Here is a 20,096-nt window from a genome sequence, read left to right as displayed (position 1 = left end):
TTATGTGGTGTTCCACATGAGGAAGCTTCTAGAGATGGCCCTGACTTTGAATATGGCAGGATCTTGCAGAGAAGAGCTGCGTGGTCTCTAAGTCCAGAGACAAGTCTATCAGGCATGTACCACATAGCTTCCTATCCCTTCTCTTCCTGCTGCAGCCTTTAGAGGCCTTTCAGACAGGCAAGCTGGTGAGCCAATCAGAATCATCCAGCAGTTGGTTCCCTGGAAACAGAATCAGTTAAACTGTCAGAGCCCCAACCAGACTGTCTTGCGAATCTGGACAAGATGGCCCTTCTTGAGTCAGTCTGGACTCCAGACTGAGGTGCACTAGTGAGTCAGGGGAATGTTGGTGGAAAGATGGAAGTCAGGAAGGTGACCAGTGGTCAACAGGCTCAAGCCATCCAGGCACACACACCATGTGGGTGTGCCCAGCACCTTGGGGGATGAAACAGCTTCTAGTAGAGGGACTCCCCTGGATAGGAAGCCACTGTGCCTGGTAAGAGTGACACACCACACTAAAGTTGCAGCATGCCAGCTTCTTCTGGTTCCAGCCATGTCCCAGGGATGGATGTTTCTGTGCAGCCTGCCTCCCTCCCCATTTTTTTTCATTTTGAGTGGTTAGAGGCAAGCTGTGATGGGGAGGAAGTGGGTAGAGGAGATCAAAGCACATGGATGGGGAGGTACTGGGATCTGATCGGTCAGAGAGCAGAGGACCCTGGTCCCTCTGAAAAAGGAGACATGAACCATCAGGGGCTTATGCTATAGCTCAGCATCTATCGCCAACTAGCAGAGTTTTCCCCCTTTGCATCATGGCCTCAAAGGAGAGACAACTGGTGCTGAGCTCAAGTTCAATCTTAAAGGCACACACACCCATAGAGATATAGTCAGACACAGGCAGCTACAGAGACACAAGACTACAGACCCACTGTAGTCTTCCCTGTGCAACAGGAAAGAGGGTATCGCAGGCAAGCCTTCAGGAAGCCTTCTGTGAAGGAGTGCTCTGGGATCCACTTGGGCCCCCTCCATGTCAGAGTGAACTCTTGGGAGCTGGGTAGTTAGAAGGGGACTCTGAGAATCAAAATTGTTTAAAGTGCAGATTCTAAGAATGTGTATGAGGCTAGGACATGAGATGTGAGAGCAGGAAGAGGGGGTCCCATGTGGAAATGGGGCTCACAGCCCATCTGTGTCAGAGGGCTGCAGACATTTGCATATAAACTGGAAACACTGCCCAGGACATAGAAGGAACTCCTACCTGCTGCACATCTCACAGTGTCACTGTCCCCATCTGTGGCATCTCTGTGTTGTCACCACTTGCAGCAGCCAGGTTCTTCCTTCCTCTGAGATGGTTGCCCTCAGCAGTCCTCTTTTGGGGACTGATATGTTCCCTGGGGACAATGGTCAGGACACCTGTCCCTCCCTTGTACCTCTCAGCCTAGCAGAGATGAGGACTGAGATCCAAATCCACAGAGAGTCAGGACTTTGGTCTCAAAAGGAAAGGCAGAAATAGGCTCCTCATCTATCTGGGTAGAGAGGCTCTGGGGATGGCACCCAGACTCGGGGAAACTCTGCTACCCCACAATCCATTAATGTCCCCAAACTCAGCAGACCTTTCAGATACCCAGGACAAACATGCTGAGAAAGAACTCAAGGAAAAAGTTCAATTCACAATCTCAACCAATCAAAACCAAAGCAAATCAACCAGCCAAACAAAACCCACTTGGGATAAAAGTGTAGTCAAGGAAGTAAAAGACCCTATAAATACTCAAGAGAAAGATGGAAGACACTCGATGGTAGAAAAAACCCCATACCATGGATTAGAAGAAAGGACGCTGTGAAAATGTCTGCCTTGCCAAAAGCAATCTACAGACACAGTCACTGTCAATCAAACCTCAACAGAACTAGAAAAGAAAGAATCCTAAATGTCATATGGAGAGTGGCATGGCAGGAGGCAAGGACATGAATGCTCCTCCCCTGTCTTCTGGTATCTGCCAGAGATATCTATGGGTCTGTGCCTAACATGCATCTCTCTGTCTGTGCCCAGGGGCCACACACCCTTGAGGTGACCAGCCAGAAGGTCATCCATTGCCCTGATGATATAGGCTGTGTGCTAAGCAACAGATGCAGAACAACCCTAAAGCATTGTTAATACTGTTCCAATCTTTAGCAGAAGGGCCTTGATGCTAACTCCTATGTTCTCCAATAAAGCCTCTTTGCCAGGCCCAAACACCTCAAAAACAAACAAACAAACAACAACAAACTACACAGAAGCACCAAAGACTCCAGATAAAGCGACCCTGAGGGAAACTAATGTTTGAGGTACCACCATTTCTGCTTTCGATCTGTACTACAAAGCCATAGTAGCAAAAGCAGCATGGCGCCGGCACAGACACTGGCATGGAGAGCAGAAGAATAGAGTAACGGAGCCAGATGTAAACCTGTGTAGCCATAGTAACCTGAGTTTTGACAAAGAGGCAGAAAATACATCTTGGGAAGACGGCCTCTTTAGAAAGCACACTGGGGAAATAGGACATCATGTGTAGAAGAATGGAACTAGATCTCAAAAGCTTGTCCTGCTCAGAAATCAAATCCAACTGGATCACAGACCTGAACCTCTGACACCATCAAAAGAAAAAAATGGAGAAAACCCTGTAAGATGGAAGCACAAGCTAGGACTTCATCACCAGGATGCCTGTCACTCAGGAAATTAGACCAAAAGCTGATAAATGGGATCATATGAAATTCAAAAGCTTGTCTACAGCAAAGGAAATGAGTAAGCTAAGAGACAGTCCGCAGAATGGGATAAATTCTCTGTTAGTTACACATCTGATGGAAAGTATCCAGACTAAGCAAAGAATTAAAAAACTAAAGAAATCAACTCAGTAAATGGGCTACTGGAAGGAACGGCTCCTAAAGCATGAGACCCAAATGGTCAGTAACTATGAAAGCTGCCCACCACATGCCCATCAGTGAAATGCAAGCCAAAGTCACACTGAGAGTCCATCTCACTCCCTCAGAATGGCTGTCATTAAGAAAGTAATAACATTCAGGAGTGGTGGTGCATCTCTGAGTTTGAGGCCAGCCTGGTCTACACAGTGAGTTCCAGAACAGCCAGGACCATGTAGAGAGACCCTGTATCAAGAAGAAAAAAGAAAAGAAAAGAAAAGAAAGAAAAAGGAAAAGAAAAAGAAAAGGAAAAAGAAAAAAAAAGAAAAAGAGAGAAAGGAAGGAAGGAAGAAAAGAGAAAAGAAAAAAGAATCAATAACCAATTGGTAAGGATGTGGCCAAGGGAAAAGATATTTGCACTTCAGATGGCAATGTAAAATAGATCAACAACCATGGAGGTTAGTGTGTATAGCCTTGTGGGGTGTTCCCTATAATGGATTAACTGAGGAAGAGAAGACCAGGGCCTGGTTTACTGATGGTTCTGCACATTATGCAAGTACCATGCAGAGGTAGACAGCTGTAGCCTCACAACCCTGAAAGCCAGGTGAAGGGAAATCTTCACAGTGGGCAGAACTTCGGACAGTACACATGGTCATACATTTTGTTTGGAAGGAGAAACGGCTAGATGTGTGATTGCTCACTGATTCGTGAGCTGTAGCCAATGGATTGGCTGGATGGTCAGAGACTCGGGAAGAATAGGACTGGAAAATTGGTGAGACTTCTGTGAAAGAAGTATGTGGCTAGATCTCTCCAAACGGGCAAAGGATGTGAAGGTACTTGTGTCTCTTGTAAAAGCTTATCAAAAAGTGACTTCAGCTGTGGGGGAGTGTACTGGCTATTTTTGTGTCAACTTGACACAGCTGGAGTTATCACAGAGAAAGGAGCTTCAGTTGAGGAAATGCCTCAGTGAGATCCAACTGTAAGGCATTTTCTCAATTAGTGATCAAGGGGGAAAGGCCCCTTGTGGGTGGGACCATCCCTGGGCTGGTAGTCTTGGGTTCTATAAGAGAGTAGGCTGAGCAAGCCAGGGGAGGCAAGCCAGTAAAGAACATCCCTCCATGATCTCTGCATCAGCTCCTACTCCCTGACCTGCTTGAGTTCCAGTCCTGACTTCCTTTGGTGATGAATAGCAGCGTGGAAGTGTAAGCCAAACAAACCCTTTCCTCCCCAACTTGCTTCTTGGTCATGATGTTTGTGCAGGAATAGAAACCCTGACTAAGACAGGGAGTTTACTAATAGAGTAGATTGGACAAACCATTCTATTGACAGTAAGCCTCTTTCCCACCCACTCCTGCCATCCATTCAGCCGTCCCAGTAGGCCCATGAACAAAGTGGCAATGGTGGCAGAGCATGGGATCAATAACATGGATTGCCACTCACCAAGGCTGACCTGGCTACAGTTGCTGCCAAGTTCCAGATCTGCCAACAGCAGAGACCAACACTGAGACCCAGATATAGATAGCACCGTTCCATTAGGGTGACCAACCAGTTGACCTGGAGTCAGGTTGACTACATTGGTGCACTTCTTTTGTAGAAAGGGCTACACATTGATCTTACTGGAGTAGATACTTATTCTGATTATGGGTTTGCCTTTCCTACATGTAATGCTTCCGCCAGAACAGAATTAAGTACATGGACTTATAGAATATCTCATGGTATTCCATACATATTGCTTCTTTCCAAGAAACTCATATCACAGCCAGAGAAGTGTGATAGTGGACCCAAGATCATGGAATCCACGGGTCTTATACTATCTTGAAGTAGCTTTCATGATAGAAAGACAGAACAGCCTTTTGAAGACACTGTTCCAGCACCAATTAGGAGGCCGCAACATGGAGAGCTGAGCAGGGTTCTTTAGAAGGAGGTATATGCTTTGAATCCATGTCCGATACATGGTACAGTTTCTCTCATAGCCAGGATCCACAGGACTAGTAATCAAGGAGTGGAGAAGGGAATAGCTCCACTTACTATCACCTCTAGAGACCCACTAGGAACATTTTTGCTTCCCGTTCCCATGGTCTTAAGTTCTGATGGCCTAGAAGTTTTGGTTCCAAAGAGGGCTGTGTTCTTTGCAGGAGATACAACATCCCAGTTCCATTGAACTGGAAGCTCAGACTTCCCCGTGGTCACTTTGGGCTTATAGTAACCTTTAAGCTAACAGGCTAAGACAGGAATAACAGTGTTAGGAGGAGTGATTGAACCACACTACCAAGAGGACATTGTATTCCTTCTTCATAATCTAAGTAAGAAAGATTAAGTCTGGAGTGCAGTTTCTCAAACAGTGTGGGTCACACCCCCTTCTGGGGAACCAAAGGACCCTTTCACAGGAATCACCTAAGACCGTCAGAAGACACACATATTTACATTATGGTTCATAACAATAGCAAAATTACTGCTATGTAGTAGCAATAAAAATTATTTTATGGTTGGGGTCACCATAACACAAGGAACTGTATTCAAGGATTGAAGCATTAGGAGGGTTGAGAACTGCTGCTTTAGGGCATTTCTTGATGGTGATACCATGTCTTGTGATTAAAGTCAATGGGAAACTGCATCAGCCTAATTCAGGCAGGATGATGAAGGGCACAGACCATTTAGACCACGGAGAAGGTGTGGGTCACTTCTCCAGGAAAAGAGCCAAGACCTGCTGAGGTGCTTGCTGGGGATGGAGGAAATACCAAATGGGTAGTATCAAAAGCTAAGGCCATGTGACCAGCTACAGAAATGAGTGTTTGCTATATTTTGTTAAGAATGGGCTTGTACAGATATTTATATCTTTATACCTTGATTTCTTTATTATGTAATGTTACATCAATTAAGAGAATATCAGTAATTATCCTATTTAAGTTTGAGATACTAAAAGAATGTCTCTCAAGGGGAATTGTCATCTAGTCTAAATTTATAATGTGTTTGTGCTTGTGTGAGGGATAGTTGTATCATGTTAGACATAACTATGACCTGGTTGTTGTTTTTATTTAGAAAGAAGCATAACCTAGGGAGATGTGATTGTGGGTCAGCTTGGCAGTGAATGGACTTGTGATGCCTATTCTTGGTTGTCAATTTTCCTACATCTGGATTAATTAAAACCCAAACAACTGGGTACACCTGTGAGGAAATTTGTCCTTAGTTAAATCAATTGAAGTGTGAAGACCCACTTCAACTATATCTAATCTAGATCTTTGAGGTGGGACAATAAACATTTAATCCAATTCTTTTGAGGTGGTAAAACCTACCTTTAATCTGGGCCACACCTTCTGTGCCAGCCTAAATAAAGGACACAGAAGAAGAAAGCTTGCTTGCTCTTTGCCTGCTTGCTCTCACTCTCACTAGCAAGTCCATTCCTTCAGTGGCATTACACCCTACTTCTTTAGGGATTGCAGTGTATACTGAAGACCAACTGAGACATCTAGCTTCGTGAACTGAACAATTACTGGATTCTTGGACCTTCGGTTAGAAGGTAGCCATTATTGTATTAGCTAGACCACAGTCCATAAGCCATCCTAATAACTCCCCTTGATTGATTGATTGTTTGATTGATTGATCATACATACATACATGCATGCATGCATACATACATACATATATACATACATACACAGACAGACAGACAGGTAGGTTGATTTATTCTATAAGTTCTGTTTCTCTAGAGAACATTGACCAATACACCATGTGACTATGCACCACTTCTGGTTATTCAGCTAAAGGACAACGCATCACAGTGCATCAAGTTTACTGCAGCACTATTCATAATAGCTAAGCTATACAACCAACATAGGTGTCCATCAACAGAGATATAGTGTGATGACCATTCTTAGTTATCATTTGATTGCATCTGGCATGAACTACAATCCAGAAATGGAGGGCACCTTTGTGAGACTGTTTGTTTGTTTGTTTTGAAGTGGGTGAATTCACTTTCAGTCCAGGCCTTTAAGATAGGAGGACTCATCTTTAATCTGGGTCTTGAGGGAGGAAGACACACCTTTAACCTAGGCCACACCCTCTTATGGAAGAATACATAAGGACATGGAAGCAGGAAGCTTTTGCTCTTTGCCTGTTTGCTCCCTCACCTTGCTAGCAAGTCCATTTACTCACTGGTATTAAAGCCTTCTTCCTTGGGATTCCAGCTTATACTGAAGACCAGCTGAGACATCCAGCTTTGTGGACTGAACAACTTCCGGATTCTTGGACTTTCTGTTCATGTTCATAGCCTGCCATTGTTGGACTAGCTACTAGCTGAATCACAGCGTGTAAGTCAGTCTAATAAATTCCATATATGTAGGTATGGAGGGGAGAGGGAGGGAGGGAGAGGGAGGGAGAGAGGAAGGAGGGAGGGAGGAAGGGAGGGAGGGAGGGAGGAAGGGAGGGAGGGAGGGAGGGAGGGAGGGAGGGAGGGAGGGAGGGAGGGAGGGAGGGAGGGAGGGAGAGATTGAGTCTATAAGTTTGGTTTCTCTAGAGAAGCCTGACGAATACAGATAGGCACATGTGGTATGTATGCACAATAGAATACATTTCAGCAGCCATAAAGAATGAAGTCATGCCATCTGCTGGAAGATGGACGTAACTGGAGATAATAAGAACAAGCGAGTCATGCCTATTCAGAAAGTCAGTGTGTTATGGTTCCTAGATCTAGAACACATGATATATAATCATGTGTAACATGACAAGAAAGTAGACACAAAACTATCTTGGAAAGAGTATGATTGATGCTCAGCTGTTTAGAAAGCACACTGTTTCTACAGAGGACCTGGGTTCAGTCCTCAGCCCCCACATCAGGAGGCTCGAAAGCATCTATAACTCGTTCCAGGGGATCCAGTGCTCTCTGGCCTCCACAGACATGCACCCATACATTTGGTGCACATTAACTTATACAGGCACGGGCTTGAGAGATTGCTCAGTGGTTAGCATGTTAGCTTATACAGGCACAGGCTGGAGAGATAGCTCAGTAATTAGCACATTAACTTATACAGGCCCAGGCTGGAGAGATGACTCAGTGGTTAAGAACACTGACTGCTCTTTCAAAGGTCCTGAGTTCAATTCCAAGCAGACACATGGTGGTTCACAATCATCTGTAATGGGATCTGATGTCCTCTTCTGGTGTGTCTGAAGACAACTACAGTGTACTTATATCCATAAAATAATTCTTTAAAAAAAGTATACAGATACACTCACATGCAGACATACACATAATAGAAATACAATAAATATTTAAAAAACAAAAACTGTTTAGAGGGCTAAGGGGATTAATAAGAAGTGGGGGTGAGAAAAAGAGAGTGATCATGGATTCTGAGGGTAAAATACACTAAACACGGTACTATACATGCACAAAAGCTAAAAATAACCTGCCAAAGACTTGAGCCCTGCCTGCCTTCTGTAGTTCTTTCTGCATAGAGGCAGGGAGGCCCAACTCTCACCTCAGCCCCACACACACCCACCAGAGCACACCTGTTCTCATGCCCAGCTGGTGCGCCACCGCCAGCTCCATCTACCTCTGTCACTGGCCTTGAGCAGCTTGTGTTCCATGCCTGCCTTACACCTCACCCCACTCTCCTCTTTATGTAGGACATCCCATGTTCTTACGGAAAATTCCACCAGCACTCACTAGCATGAGGAGAAGTCCTAAGCACCTCCCCAGACACCTGCGACTGAGTATAAGAACCCTAAAGCTCTATGGAACGGCTGCTCCTGGGGTTAGAAAACAATCAGTTTGAACTGAGCCAAGACTACTCCTAGAACTCCATTTGAACATCAACGCTGAATTGCCTGACGTAAACCCTAAGCCCCAGGTCAACCACCTGACAAAGTAAGATAGCAGGAAAGGGTTTCGCTCAACAAATGGGAGGCAAGATGCCATATAAAAAAAATGCCAATGACCGAGCTCCGGTTGCTCAGGCCCTATTGCAACATACTAACATAAATAAATCAGTTTTGGTTAAAAAAAAATTAGTACTCTCATAGTAATGGCCCCTGCTGAGAAAAGATGATGTACAAGACAATGATTTCAAAATAGCAACAATAAAAGAACTCAAAGAGGATGCTAGAATGAAGATACAAAAGTATGGTTGAATGAATGAATGGAAAAATACAAGATATAAAATCAAAATTTAATAAAGAGAATCTCTCAAAAAATCCAAAATGTATGCTTGCCTCAGAATCAGAAGCACATATACTAAAGTTGGAACCATGCAGAGAAGACTGCATGAGGATGGTGTACTGGCTGGTGTTATGTCAACTTGACACAAGCTAGAGTCATCAGAGACAAAGGAACCTCAATTGAGAAAATGTACCGATAAGATCTGGCTATAAGGCATTTTCTTAATTAGTGATCACTAGGGGAGGCCCCAGCCCATTGTGCATGGTGCCATACTTGGGTTGGTGGTCTTGGGTTCTATAAGAAAGCAGGCTGAGTAAGCCAAGGGGAGCAAGCCAGAAATCAGCACCCCACCCCACCCGCTTGGCCTCTCAACAGCTCCTACCTCCATGTTCTTTTCCTGTTTGAGTTCCTGTTCTGGATTCTTTCAGTGGTAGACTATAATGTGGACGTGTAAGCCCAATTAATCCTTTCCTCCTCGATTTGCTTTTGGTCATGGTGTTTTGTCACAGCAATAGAAACCCTAATCAAGGGCTGGTGAGATGGCTTAGGGGATAAGAACACTGACTGCTCTTCCAAAGGTCCTGAGTTCAAATTCCAGCAACAACCCATAATGAGATCTGATGCCCTCTTCTGGTGCATCTGGAGACAAGTACAGTGTATTTATATATAATAATAAATAAACCTTTGGGTTGGAACAAGTGGGACTAAGTGAGTGGTGCCAACAGAGTGAGTGAGATTGACTGGAGCAAGCAGAGGTCCTAAATTCAACTCCCAACAACCACATGAAGGCTCACAGCCATCTGTACAGCTACAGTGTACTCATACGCATAAATAAATAAATAAATAAATAAATAAATCTTTACCAAAAAACCCTCACCAAGACAGATGACACACAAATTCATGTGTTCTATAGATGGAAGAAAAAAGACACAGTGAAAACTTGAAAAGTCCAGGAATTCAGATACAATGTTCAGAGTAAATTCTGACCAGTAGATTGGATAGAACAGAAAAGTGAACATCGGGTCTTGAAGACAGGTGGAAGAATTGGATACCCTGGTCAAAATGGCAAATCCAAAAAAACCAAGAACAGAGCATGCAGGAACTCTGGGACCCTAAGTATAAAAGACAAAACCTATGAATAATAGGTGTCAAAGTGGGGAGGACCCAGGTCAGGGCAGAGAACATATTTTCAGTATTAAAAATTATAGAAGAAACTTCTCTAATCTGAGGAAAGAGATGCCCATCATGATCCAAGAGGTATACAAACACCAAATAGGATGAGGAAAAAAAAAACACAATAAAAAACACTAAATGTACAGAATGAAGGCTATTGAAAGCAGCGAGAAAGATCAGATCACAGGTAAATAAATGTAGGTCGGTTTGAATCGCAGCAGATGTTTCAGTGGAGACCACGAAAGCCAGAAAAGATTGAAGCAACAATCCATAAATTATAAAAGACTACAAATGCCTGTCAGGCTACTATACCCAGTAAAACCGACAGTCATACTTGAAGGAAAAAGGAAAATGTTTTCTCTGTTCAAAACAAATCTAAGAAATTTTTGACAAGCCAGTTCTACAAAAGATACTGAAAAGAATACTTAGATCTAAAAAAAAAAAAAAAAAAAAGGTTAAACTCACCCCGATATATACAAGTAACAAACAATTCCAGAACACTGAATAAAAAGATGTTTAACACGGTTCCATAAAGCAACAAAATGTCAGAAATTCATACACACTGTTTAATAATAACTTTTTGCACGTGGGTATTTTGCTTGTAATGATGTATCACATACATGCTGTACCCATGAATGCCAGAAGAAGACACCAGGTGCCCTAGAACTGGTTATGCAGACAATTGTGAGCCGTAGTGTGGATGCTGGGACTCAGACATTTGTCCACGGTTCTTAACCACTTAACCATCTGTCCAGCCCCAGTAACTCTTAATGTTGATGGTCTCAACCACCAATAAAGAGACACAGAATAATAGATTTGAAGTGGACATTTCAGGCTGTGCCATGTGATGCAGACTCACATGATGTTTTGCTGAAGTAGACTCATGTGATGTTTTGCTGAGGCATGACCTGTGAGAGGACATGTGATGTTTGGAGAGAGAATAAATGGGACTCAGTGGACAGTGATGGGGCACTTGCATAGCTCACTTCACTGATCTTCTCTTCGTTGAGAGAGGCACAGCAGAGAACTCCTGGCATTCTTGCTGGTCCTGGTCCAACCCTCTGACTTGCACTGGTACAAGGGACTCTGGTGTCTTCTTTTGACTTACACAGGCACCAGGTTCAATATAATAGATATACAAATATGCAGGCAAAACACTCAATATACATAAAATAAATCTTTTTTTTTCTTTTTTGAGACAGGGTTTCTTTGCGTAGCAATGGCTGTCCTAGAAGTAGCTTTGTAGACCAGGTAGGCCTTGAGCTCACAGAGATCTGCCTGCCTCTACCTCCTAAGTTCTGGGATTGAAGGCATGTGTGCTGCCATTACCACCCAGCCATAAAGTAAATCTTAAAATATGTATATATATAAGTAAAAGCATTTTGGAATAGATATAATCAGAGAATTCAAAGACTTATACCATAAAAACTTTAAGATACTGAAAAAAGAACTTAAAAGATACCATAAGATAGAAAGATACCATACTCATAGATTGGCAAGATTAATATCATGAGAATGAGTATCCTACCAAAAGCAATTTACAGATTCAATGCAATCCCCATCAACATTCCAACTCAATCCTTTCACAGAAGTTGGGTAGGGGGGACACCTTAAACTTTGTCTTAGTTTGGGTTTCTCTTGCTATGAAGAGACACCATGACCTTGGCAACTCTTATAAGGAAAACATTAAATGGGGCTGGCTTATAGTTCAGAGGGCTAGCCCATTATCAGGATGGGAAACATGGTGGCACATAGGCAGACATAGTGCTGAAGAAATTAGCTGAGAGTTCTACATCTAGATCTGCAGGCAGCAGGAAGAGAGAGAGCGACACTTTGCCTGGCTTGAGCATCTGAAACCTCAAAGCCCATCCCCAGTGACATGCTTTCTCCAACAAGGTCACAGCTCCTCCAACAAGGCCACAGCTCCTAATAGTTCCACTTTCTATGGCCTATGGGGACCATTTTCTTTCAAACTACAGCAATATGGAAATACAAAAGACCCAGCATAGAAAAAGCAATCCCAAACAACAAAACGAGAAAAATATCATTGTCTAGATTTCGAGTTATACCTCTGTGATGGTTTGTATATGTTTGACCCAGGGAGTGGCCCAATTAGAAGATGTGGCCCTGTTGGAGTAGGTGTGTCACGTGGGTGTGAGAAATAAGACCCTCATCCTGGCTGCCTGGAAGCCAATATTCTGCTAGCAGCCTTCAGATGAAGATATAGAACTCTCAGCAACTCCTACACCATGCCTGCCCAGATACTGCCGTGCTCCTGCCTTAATGATAATGGACTGAACCTCTGGAACCTGTAAGCCAGCCCCAACTATATGTTGTCCTTATAAGAGTTGCCTTGGTCATGGTGTCTGTTCACAGCAGTAAAACCCTAGCAAAGACAACAGCAGAGCTATCATAATGAAAACACCATAGTAGTGACATAAAAATAGACACATTGATTAAGGTGCTAGAATGGAGGATCCACAGACAAACCCACACTCCTACAGCCACCTGAGTGTTGACTGTAAGCTAACAGTACACTTTGGAGAAATGACAGCACCTTGAACAGACGATGCTAGTCGACCTGAGCAGCTACTCATAGAAGAATAAAACAATACTCATCTCTGACCCTGTACAAGGTTCGACCTTGAATGTGTTGACAGAAGCCCTGATGCCCCGACTCTGATAGAGGAAAAAGAAGACTATGCTTGAACTCGTCAGCGGACTTCCCGAAAGGGACCCCAGTGGACCAGGCATTAAGACCAACAATTAATAAATGGAACCTTATGAAACTAAAAACTTCTGTACAGCTGAGAACATGAGGCAGCCTCAAAATGGGGAAGTTTATTTTCCCAGCTGTAAATCTGACAGAGGATCAATTCATCTCTCAACCCTAATTTGAGAGGCTTGTCTTTGCAGTGGGTGGTTTTATTAACACAGAGACCAGCATTTGGCCAAAGTGCAGAGGAGAACGCACTGCAGAATGCTCAGCCCTAAAGGGAGCTCAGGATCATTGTAGAAGAGGAGTGGAAACAATGTAACATCCAGAGGCTGCCCAGGACAACAAGAAAATATCTGGAAAGTGGAAGCAGGGCAGCTTCACTATGAACTCAATAGTTAATGATAACACACAAGACCTGTGCAAACCCAAGTCAGTCTAGAGCCAGTGGGGAGTGGGGAGCTAGGCACACAGTCCCCTCCCTAGCTGTGAACAGATTGACAATTAGCTGGTAAAAAAGTTAGGTTTTTCTAGAGTGTAACACTTGGTAAGTCAACCACTGTCCAGTGGAAGACCACAGATTCAGGGATATTTGGAGCAGCAGAAATTGGTCTTGAAGGGTTTGGGATGGGGAAGGGCATAAATCTGGGTAATTAAGGAAGATGGTGGAGCTAAGAAAAGTCAGAGTGAATATAATCAAAACCTACAAAATTCCCAAAGCACTACTAAAAAGACAATGTATAAATATATATACACACATATATATATATACACATCTATATGTGTGTGTATGTGTATACATATATATGTTTTTATATTCTACCACACCTACTATTTTCTAGCCTTTACCATGTAAGCCTTTGCAGAAAACCACACGCTAGGATAGCACAAAAGTTAGAGCGAGTGCCAGAAAAATAATGAACAGTGTGCTCACACACTGGCTTAGGGAATGAAGTGCTGTCATTAGTCTCCAGGGTCTTGTGTTCCTTCTTCACACCTAGGCGACCATTACCCTGAAGTTAGTGCTGGCGAGTCATTTGCTTTTCTTTATGTCCTACTACACACTGAGATATACTGAGAGAATTCATTGAGATATACTGAGAGAATTCATTGAGATATACTGAGAGAATTCATTGAGATATACTGAGAGAATTCATTGAGATATACTGAGAGAATTCATTGAGATATACTGAGAGAATTCATTGAGATATACTGAGAGAATTCACTGAGATATACTGAGAGAATTCACTGAGATATACTGAGAGAATTCATTGAGATATACTGAGAGAATTCACTGAGATATACTGAGAGAATTCACTGAGATATACTGAGAGAATTCACTGAGATATACTGAGAGAATTCACTGAGATATACTGAGAGAATTCACTGAGATATACTGAGAGAGAGAATTCATTGACCACTTCTGCACATCTTTGAAAGTTCTCTGTGGATGACTTAGCATGTCTTTGCTTAATGAGACACACTGAAGTATCTCAAGACTCACAGGGCTGTGAAGTAAGAATTTGTTCATTTCACAGTGTGAGTGAAGGCTAGTGGGGATGGGATACCCTTGTGCCCAGAATCCAGACTCCACAAGAGTCTGTTCCAACAGCCTCTGATATCTCTGTATCCATGGATACCAAATATGTAGTTTTTGAGTAGCAAAAGGAGATGTAAAGAGGTATTAGACCTAGCATGCAATTATATTTAGCTGTTCCTCCTCCTCCTTCTCTTCTTCCTCTTCTTCCTCCTTCTCCTTCTCTGTCATGTCCACAAATCACATGGGGCATAGGAAGTCATATAACCTAGCTAAGAACAAATTATATGCAAGTTTATTCATTTTCATCAACATAAGATTTTTTTAAATTATGTTTATGTGTATAGCTGCTGTGTCTTGAATATGTCTGTGCACCCCAGGCCTGCAGTGTCATCTGTGGAGGCCAGGAGATAGATCCTCTGAAACTGGAGTTACAAATGGTTTTGAGCCACTGTGTGGGTGCTGGGAATCAAATTCTGGTCCTCTAGAAGAGCAGCCAGACACAACATATAATATCATACTGATATCACTACACTACAATATAATTCTCCTTTCTCTCAACAAACACATGGTTTTAGGTTTTGCTAATTAGGAGAATATTGTTTGGACAGAATTGTGTGACTATATGCCCCTTAGCACATATGCAAGAATTGCCATAGACTGTATAACTACCTAGTACAATTAATTACCCAAACTTTGGAAATAGAAAAAAAGGTGATTTGTGTGACATCTTTCCAAGAGTACTTTTATTTTAACTAAGTACACTTGAAGGACATTTCACTGTTATATAATGAGACATTAATCTAGTATTTTCAGTTGATTGAGCCAACATTGCAATAGCTCTCTAATACCAATTTTAGAATATTTTCATTACTCAAATTAAAACCTGTCAGGTTTTTGGTAAAAATGGAATTCAAGAGAGAGACCGAGGGGCTGGAGAGATGGCTCAGCGGTTAAGAGCACTGACTGCTCTTCTGAAGGTCCTGAGTTCAAATCCCAGAATCCACATGGTGTCTCACAGCCATCCTTAATGAGATCTGACGCCCTCTTCTGGTGTGTCTGAAGACAGCTACAGTATACTTAGATTTAATAATGAAGAAATCTTTAGGTCAGAGTGAGTGGGGCCGACCAGAGCAGGCAACCTTTGTTCCCAGCAACCACATTAAGGCTCACAACCATCAGTACAGCTACAGTATACTCATATACATAAATAAATAAATCTTAAAAAAGAGAGAGAGAGAGACCAAGTAGATTGTCTTTCATTGGGAAAAAAAGAGATTTATTTGAACATCCTTTATATGTAAAACACACCTTTAATCCTAGCAAGTAGATTTCTAGGAGTTCAAGGCCAGGGTGGTCCATGTAGTATGTCCCAGGCCAGCTGGGGTTACATGGTGAGACCCTGTAAAGAAGTATGAGAATTGGGTCAATGTGGTCTGAAGTAAAGGTCCCAGCCCTGCTGAGGTGAGCGTCTCCTGTTCTTTCAGGGTCCCTTGTGAAGGAGGGAAATGGCGGTGCCATGGAATTAGGACCTGAGATCAGCCAGATTCACCTAACTAGACCAAGGGATACTGTGTTTTCTTATGTTTGTGGCTGAGGTAGGTATTTGGAAAGTGACAAGGAAATTTCAAGATAAGGGACATCTGGAAGAGCAATGGGCCTAGTTAATACATGACATGATTGTGGCAACTTGTCCTGCCTGTAACCTTGTCCATTTAGGGCTTTGCTCCTTTGGGGATTGGGGATGAGGACACGTTTCATGACATGACATGACATGACATGACGTGACAGTACCCATTAACATTACTCTCTGTTCTCCATGACCCTCTGAGGATTAGGCAAAATGTTTTTATCCACGCAAAACGTTCCGCTGTCTCTGTGTCTGAGAACTTAGTCATTTATCAGCTGATGGGCGTGTTTTGCCGTGAATGAATCTGCTCTGAACAGCTGGTGTGAAGGTTTCTACTGATATGTGTCTGCGTTTCTCTTGAGCATCTCTGGGACTGTAATTTTGGAGTCAAAATGTAATCCTGCATTTACTCTTCTGGAGAACTGCCCAAGGTTTTATAAAGTACCTGCTCCTTACTGTAATCCCAGCACTCGGGAGGCAGAACAAGGAAGACCATGAGTTCAAAGCCATTCTAAGAGCGAAAACATGCCAATTTACATTCCCATTAGCAATACATGAGTTTCACTGTCCCTTGATCATCGCTCGCCCTAATGGGCACACAGATGCTCTTTTCCATTTCTGCACACCACAACACCTAGATCTCACTGCTGAGGATCTCGGCAGACATGTCAAGAATGCAGAGCTAAAGTTTTCACCATCTCTTATTTATGTGTCTGTATGTGTAGGTGCAATACATAGTAGTACATGTGGAGTCATACCAACATTTCATGCAACATCACCAAGGAGACATATGGATTAAAGACATGAAAAGATTGGACCCCACACACAAACTGAAATGGTGGAAATAAATAGGGACCGACGAGTGGCTCAGTGTGTAACGCACCTGCAGCACAGGCCGGGCAGCCTGGGTTTCATCTCACATAAAGGTGGGAGCAGAGAACCGACTCCACAAAACTGTCCTCTGACCTTTGCGCTTGGGCACACGCACATCATAGACAATAAGAATTTTCATAATAAAAACAGAAGCTACAAAAGGATCTGCAAACCCAAAGGCCTCCAAGGAAACAAGCCTCTTCACTCGCATGCGTTTTCATCCCAGCCCTCTGTCTTGCCCTGACACGTCAGACCAGCACAAACGCAAACACCCCCAAGGAACTGCTAGGCGTATGGGCTTGCTCTCGAGAATGCGTACAGCGAGAGAAGCAGAAACTTTCCGTTTAAGGCACATTCCTTTCATTCCAAGAAATGGGATTGATGATGATAGGCATGTCTGTGACTTGGGGACAAGGAGCTCTTCAGATGAAGCTGCAGGCAACGGAGTCCAGTCAGTGAAATCAAGCAACTGGAGACTGAGCGACTTGAAAACCAGCTGTGCACCTCCAGCCTGGCCAGCACAGGGGAGCCACCAGTGGTCTTTCAAGCAGTCCGTTTGATATGCTTTTTCCTGTTGCTATCACTGGGCGTTCCCTTAACACTACAGTCGCCACCTTGAGCGCACCATGGCCTTGTGCTCCAACTCAGCCCATCTGTGAGCCAGAAGATTCCGGTTTTCAGGCCAGCCTTGGGATCCAACAAGGTGCTGAAAGCCATGTCCCATCTGTTCCCACCCCTGCCCTTCCCACCTTCCCTCCCTCACCCCCACACTCTCTCATCTGAGAGGTGCTTGTAAGTTCCAATTTTGAAACAGCCATGGCAGTCATCCCATGAAAACTCCTGCAGTTTATTTTAAAAAAAAAACTAAAATATTCATCTAACAGAAGGAAACATAATCACTTCCTCTCACCCATGATAGACTTGACAATAAGTAAAATAAAACAATCTTTAAAATTAAGACCCCTTTCTCTTCTATTTAAATGGCATGTTTTATTTCTCCCAACCAGAGCAGTGGCATGGTTGGCCCATCCTATCCACCTACATTGGTTTCTAGTAGGTCGAGACCATAAAGGCTCTTAGCAAACTTAGCAATACAAAGGGCTTCCAAACGCTGAGTTCAGATGAGCCCCCGCATAGAGCAAATCAACGGTGTCCTGACCCCTGTGCTTCCGCACAGTCAGTCCCTGCATCTGCATCTTTTTAAGTGACAGTCTAGGGTCAGGGGAGCATGAGGGAGGGATGCTGAAATTGCCTCTGACCAGCTCACACTTTCACCATTAAACAGAAGCCAAGAGAGAGAGCGGGCTCCAGCATCTACTGTATCTCTTCCTACACAGTGTAAACAGAGAATGCCAGGTAAGTGGCAATTCTCAATTTTTATGTGATCAAAATAAGAAACATGCCCACACGACCTCACTTCTGTTAACTTTTTTAAAATTGGATTTATTTCTTGTGTGTTTGAGCTGCATCTAGGTATATGTACCCCGTGTGTGCTTAGTGACTGTGGAGATCAGAAGAGGGCATTGGATCCCTGGAACAGGAATCATTGATGGCATTGAGCCACCACATGGTCACTAGGAATTGAATCAGGGTTCTCTGCAAGAGCAGCAAGTGCTCTTAACCACAGATCCAGCCTGGTTGCCCACTTCTACTGACTTTAAAATGTTAACAGCAGAATTTTTGCAGGGCTGGGCGTGGTGGCATACTCCTTTAATCCCAGAACTGAAAGAAGAGACAGACAGATATCTGTGAGTTTGAGGCCAGCCTGATCTATGTAGTGAATTCCAAGATAGCCAGAGCTACATAGTAAGATCCTGTCTCAAAAAAGAAAAAAAAAAAAAAAGAAAGAAAGAAAAAGAAAAAAGAAAAAAGAAAAAGAAAGTTTTGTATGGAGCTGGGGAGATAGCTCAGTGGTTAAGAGCACAGAGTGAAGCCATAGGGTTGGGTCTGACTTAGTTTTGTTTTTCAGTATCTAACGCTCATGGGTTAAGTTCTGAAAATGTTCAGATTGTAAGGCTGGGGTCTGCCTGGATCCCACCACAGTGATGTTCTTGGGTTGGATGCTGGAGTAAGATTTATCTTTCTCTCCCTGGAGCTTATTAATTCTCTCATGTTCTGTGCCTTGACAATGAAGAGCACATCTCATTATCCAGATTTTCATAGGTGGTTAGAATCCCGACAGCTACAATTCCCAAAGCCTGGGCTGGAGAGCTGGTTCAGCGGTTAAGAGCACCAACTGCTCTTCCAGAGGTCCTGAGTTCAAGTTCCAGCAACTCCCAGTGTGTTCATATAAATAAAATAAATAAATCTTTTTTTAAAAAAACTTGTTTATTTTATGTGAGTACACTGTCGCTGTCTTCATACACACCAGAAGAGTGCATCAGATCCCGTTACAGGTGGTTATAAGCTACCATGTGGTTGCTGGGACTTGAACTCAGGACCTCTGGAAGAGCACTCAGTGCTCTTAACCGCTGAGCCATCTCTTCAGCCCAATAAATAATTCTTAAAAAAAAAAAAAACAAACAAACCAAAAACAACAACAACAAAAAAAAAAACCCCAATTCCTAAACCCTTGATGCAATTGTGACATCAAGGCAGTACCTGCCCATGTCAGGCTGATTTCATACAATTATCACCCATTTAATGTCTTCTCTTGAGTGACTGAACGTTGAAGGGGAACAAGGTAGACAGCGTCTTGGGAATCCATTTCCCTCACCATAGACTCTATCAACTGATTCTAAAAGTCTTGGTCACCTCAAATCAAACATGTCAGACTGATTGCGTTTGCCCGCTCGCTGCTGTTTAGTGTTCAGGGCTGAGCTAATAGGAAACTTGGACTTCACTTCCTGCTTCCTCCACCTCCAGACTGTCAGAGAATTCATGCAGGGCTTGGCTTGCCTTGTGTTTCCTTGGAGTGTGGCAAAGAACAACACTGCCACCTATTACACAAAGCCAACAAGCTGTCCCTGGAAGCTGGGTCACATGAGCCTCTCTGGCATCTGCTACATGCAGTGATGTACTCATTGGTTTGAAAGACTCAAAATCCACACGAGCTTTCTTTTTGTTTTGTCCTTTGCTACAGTTGTTCCACGGTAAACAACCAGGCCATTTGGAGCTGTTTTGTGTGAAGTATATG

The 20,096-nt window shown here is 43.2% G+C and overlaps 1 long non-coding RNA gene across 3 annotated transcripts in view; it reads left to right on the top strand.

Moving 5' to 3' along the window:
- Positions 1–256: 256 nt before the first annotated feature.
- LOC110289282 (uncharacterized) overlaps positions 257–20,096 on the top strand; it is a 33,338-nt gene continuing 13,498 nt past the window's right edge. For all 3 annotated transcript variants that reach the window (XR_015044849.1, XR_002377329.2, XR_002377328.2), the window contains exons 1-4: positions 257–327; positions 7,065–7,187; positions 15,945–16,055; positions 18,246–18,316. This is a non-coding gene — a long non-coding RNA (uncharacterized LOC110289282). The remainder of the gene's footprint in view (positions 328–7,064; positions 7,188–15,944; positions 16,056–18,245; positions 18,317–20,096) is intronic.

This window comes from Mus caroli, unplaced genomic scaffold (assembly GCF_978045245.1).
Source record: "Mus caroli unplaced genomic scaffold, Mus_caroli_1 scaffold_2, whole genome shotgun sequence".
NCBI lineage: Eukaryota > Metazoa > Chordata > Mammalia > Rodentia > Muridae > Mus > Mus caroli.
Note: the sequence above shows the minus strand (reverse complement) of the source record. Positions and strands in the feature narration are given on the sequence as shown.